The sequence below is a fragment of the Centrocercus urophasianus genome, unplaced genomic scaffold (assembly GCF_019232065.1).
Source record: "Centrocercus urophasianus isolate 14NV4802_14NV808 unplaced genomic scaffold, USGS_Curo_1.0 seq_13, whole genome shotgun sequence".
NCBI lineage: Eukaryota > Metazoa > Chordata > Aves > Galliformes > Phasianidae > Centrocercus > Centrocercus urophasianus.
In genome coordinates this window covers 44,577,320-44,582,193 of record NW_024884475.1, presented here as the reverse complement: position 1 = coordinate 44,582,193, position 4,874 = coordinate 44,577,320, and the positions used below count along the sequence as shown (strand labels likewise).

Below are 4,874 nucleotides of genomic sequence, written 5' to 3'. Positions count from 1 at the left end.
TATATAAATATATTTATATTTATATATAGATATATGTATTACTGTTCTTTCAAGAATCATTCTTTCCTGTGGTTCTATCCCTTTTCACCATCAGCTATACTGCTAGCCAACCTTCTTCCTATTTTTGTTAATATCAATTCCAGTAAAGAGATTTCTAGAGCTAAATGCAGTAGAGCTGCAGGAGAGCTGTCCAGATAATTTAGTGCCTTTCTGCACACCTATACTGAAGTTCAAGACCTAGGGTTGAAATACTAACCGTAAATTTGTAACTGGATATTTGTGGAGATTTTTTTTAATGAAGATAAACTTTATGCTAAGGTTGTGGGTGTTTTTCCCATCACAGTCTTTGCCAATGTGCAAACAACTTCAAAAATACAAGTAAAATACGTACTGTGTAATGCAAGTTCCCAGCTTATATCTGTTGATCAGATTTTTTTCCCCTATGACTAAGGGTGCTTTTCCTGCTTGAAATGCCCAGTTCAAAACTGAGTGCCCACAAAATGAGCAAAAAGAGATGAATGCTCGTTTCTAATCCCTTCCATGTAGAATTCTTATGAACTTCTTTAACAATACAAGATAAAACCATTCTAGACAGAACTGTTTGTTTGGTTTTGTTTTTTTTTTAAGTCAATAACTTCCTCTTTAGTTCTACATGAGTCAAGTTCCTATAGTTTTATCTGACACCACTTTGTGGGGATTTCTGAAGTATGAAATATATTTTAACTTTGAGTATTAAGTGGTGCTAACTCACACTAGTATAAAAATGCTTTGAAGTCTACTTACTGCCACAAATTCTAATAACATTCCTAAAATAAGCTCCACTAATTTAACTTCTACAGGCACAAAACTTGCCTAGCTCTGCCTGCAGAGACAACTAGGCAACTTTCACTCTCCAATCAGTAGGGCTTGTGTTTGCATAAATGGAAGAGGAAGCAGGGATCCTTATCTCAATTTGCTTTTCAGAATGTGATACACTCTGACTTGCTGTGCAAGCTACAAGCACAGAAATGTGTCACAAATGCGAGTACAATGTGGAAATATTGCAAAAACAATTGGAAATAAAATTTCATGCTGTCTTATGGTGGAGTTTTATGGGAACAGTACAGAAACTTCAGCCCTATTGGGGAAACACAAAACAGAATAACAATCTACCAAAGACGACAGCTGCCTGACATCAGGTACAATGTACCCAATAGAAGTAGGGAAGGTTGATTCTACCACAGACTACCCCTGCACTCAAACAGGCAGCAAACAATTCCAGATGGGGTAGGGCAGACAGGCAGTCAGGGTGCTAGAAAACACATGGAGCTATGCAGCAATGGAGACGTATAGTCTCATATAAAGACTCCAATGTTTGATTCAAATGGCACTAGCATCTTTGTTCCCAGATCTTAATCACTTGTGCTCACAACTGTTTTTTCATAATTGACCAAAGTAGTTAGAATGACGGTGTTCAGAACTGCAATGTTTCCTGCTTCTATGATTGCAGACATACTCTGCTCCCTTGACAGAGTCCAGCACTGTTTTTGCACTACAGAGAAGTTTATCTGATAACTGGTATGTCTCCTGGCTGTCAGTCCCACAGCCTTTAGTCACCTTGTGCAATCTGACCCCCACAAGGAAATTCTGAGTTCATATTTATTAGTTAGTAGTTAGTATTATTAATAGTTAGTAGCTATTTAGTAAGAACAATGAATCCACAGCATTTCTCCAAGTGAAGGCTCTGGTTCAGCACCATACCGAGCTAGATGCATGTGAGTTAGCAGTTAGACCACTCCTAACCCTGATCATCCTCTCCTTAAGATGTTCCATACCCACATGTCTGATTGTTAGGACAAGTGCTGCCTCAGCAGTCTCACAAAGCCATCTAGGAAGGCAATATTTTGGTTATGACAGATAGACTTAGTCCTAACAATGAAACTTGGAACTTGATCCTTGGGGTCCCTTTCAACCCAAGCCATTCTATGCTTCTATGAAAATGATAAATTCCCAAATGGCTCTTTCTTAAATTAAATATACATATATATGATTAAAGTTAATACATATATACATATATATTTAATCTAAATCATTTATGTGAGAGGAAAAAAAAAAAAAGAACAATTCCATTTTCTCATACAGTACTAAATTGCCACATGCTGATATAAATTGTGCACTCCAAAAAGCCACACTGCTGTGGCTTGCTCAGAAGGCCATAGTCCATGTAATTACCAGCCAAACTGAATCAGTAAACTGCTCCTGATAGCATAATAAGTTGCCCTCAGCATTTTTCTTCTAAGCTCTAGATTTCCCCTTGGATTTATTTACTCTGACAATGCTGTTCACTTTACTACTTGGTAAAGTTAGATATTAGTGATGTCGGAAGAGCTGGAAACTTCAAAAAACAGTCACCTCTTCACATAAGTCCATGCACAATTTTTAATTGTTAGGTGGTATTATTTAAAAAAAAAATAAATAAATAAAAAATAAAAAATAAAAAATAAAAAAAAAAATGCACCATGGAGGTGCTTCAATTCTTCCAAACTTCACTGGGATTTTTATCTGAAGTAGGAAAGTCTAATTTCAATACAAGCTTTCAAGATCTGAACTTGTTTTTCTCTAAATGCTGATCGCCAGCTGTCTTGAACATTAATCCATGGCCATCATTAAACATATTTCACAGAGTCACAGAATGGCCTAGGTTGGAAAGGATCTTCATGATTATGAAGTTCCCACCACCTCGCTGTGATTTAATGTAACTATCCAAAGAAAATAAATTGTCATAATCGTTTAGACTTCTAACAACTGCAGAAGTAGGTAGAAACAGATGCACTTAAGATTAAGCTTATCACTTTTTTTTTCCATCAGCAAATGATCAGGATTCCTTCAATTTACTGCAGGTATAACAGAACAGCCAAAAAAAAATTTAGAGCTTAAAGTTTGGTAGACGCAAATACAGCAGAATAGAGGAGCAGCTTCTCCTACTATTCATACTGAACAATTTTGTGTTGCAGTTTTGCTGGAGGGTTTCATTTCTTGGGTCACTGATATTCCTGTAAAGTGTATATTTTATTAAACAAGAAATATTCAACAATTATAATGGAAGGTTTCACAACTGAACCCTTAGCATTGCACTTCAAGCTATGCTTTTGCATGTTTGTGACTTGGGTATTTCCTTTTCCTCTTTTGAAATTATACTTCCCTTTTGTGACAGAGCATCTCTTTGAGTCTGTATTCTCTACTGCATTTGCAAACTGAAATGGATTTGTAATTGTGAATAAAAGGAAAACTGTTACTATTTCATATTTGATTAGATCTTGCTTACCAATTTTACAATATGATGAGAGTGAATTGTCACAGTCAATCAAAACCCTTTCAATGCTAACTTATTTATAACTACAGCATACCAATCATTTTAAAACGCATGCATTTGGAAAATAAAAAAAAAAAAAACAACCAAAAAAAAACAGGGAAAATAAAAACTATGGATATTATGGATACTTCCATCTACACCACATAGTTAAAAACAAGGACAATGACAGCACGTTGTTAACCATCTGCTTCCGATAAAGACATTTAAAGTGCTTTACTAAAGGAGAGAGAATAGTTTTAGATGCCATGACAGTAAAATGAAACTACACTGAAATTCAGTGGTGTTCAGGAAGTTGGGGGCAATATTCTAACCTCTAAAAGTTGTCTGAAGCTATCAAATAATTAGCTTGGCTTCGTTTAATCGCTTAACCCAACAAATAAGAGCAATGAGAAGACAGAGGTGCACTGATATGTTTCCTGGCAGAAAAGCTTTCTCATTCTTTTTTGTTGTCATAGAAAACGTTTTCTTCAGGCCCAGATAGCCACAACATACAGTCTTTTTATGGACAGAAATATACAGTGATCCAAATGTTGACTGATCTATTCCAGCTACAGCCTGCTAAACAAAAACCTCAACAACTCATGAGTTCAAGCACAGCTTAAAGGAGCAGACAACGCTGAAGCTGCAGAACAGTTTACTCAAAGTGTTCTTTTTCTGTACAGCTCCTGTCAATCTCAAACTAGTCCTTTAACAATGAGGTGCTGCTGTTAGGTGCATCTTTTCTTGCTGTGCAGATACAATATGCACACATCTGCTACTTCTGTACTGGTCTTTTCACAGGTGCCAAAAGAAGCTAGACTGAGGCTTGTGCAAGCACCATCTGCCAAGCTGACTCTACACACACACACACACACACACACACACACACACACACACCATGGCTGCTAGCCAGAGACTGCCCAAAAACACCTCAGCCAAAAATAGAGGCTAAGGGCTAACTTTCTGTGTATTTTAATTACAGAATTCTCAAGCTGAGCTCTTCAGAATCCTCAAGGGATCATACTCCTGCTGTTTCCTCAGAGAGCCTAAGAAATCCACAGAGAAATTCAGCTCCTGGAAAGGGTCTGATCTGCAGGTCAGTGACTTCTGTTTGAGATGATACTCTAAACATAAACATTTATTTCTTTACCTGACTCTGCCTTGACATATGTATTTTGAAATGCAATATCTGTGGAAATTCAGTAGCCTAACCAAGTGGGACTAAATATTTAGCTTTTGTAAGTCTTCCTCCGGTGGCTTCAATGTTGCATTTCTTTGTGCCAGCAGAAGAACTGATTTGTGTAAGTATTTTAAATAGCAAAAACAGAGATTAAAAAAGGAGTACCACATGGGCTGTATCTCATTTCAGGAAAATAAATGTCACTCTATGAAAAGGTTGATTATACGTCTTTAGAATATGCAAGGAAGCTTCTCAAATTACATTTATTTTAAGCAATAATAAGGGGAAAAAAAAGTTGCCCCATTATGCTTTTAACTTCCACAAAAAAAAAAAAAAAAAAAAAAAAAAAAAAAAAAAAAAAAA

The 4,874-nt window shown here is 36.3% G+C and overlaps 1 protein-coding gene across 1 annotated transcript in view; it reads right to left on the bottom strand.

The window, feature by feature from the left end:
- The window catches only part of ANTXR2 (ANTXR cell adhesion molecule 2), a 100,482-nt gene that overhangs the window by 84,814 nt on the left and 10,794 nt on the right, over nucleotides 1–4,874 (bottom strand). The gene's annotated exons all lie outside the window — the stretch shown is intronic.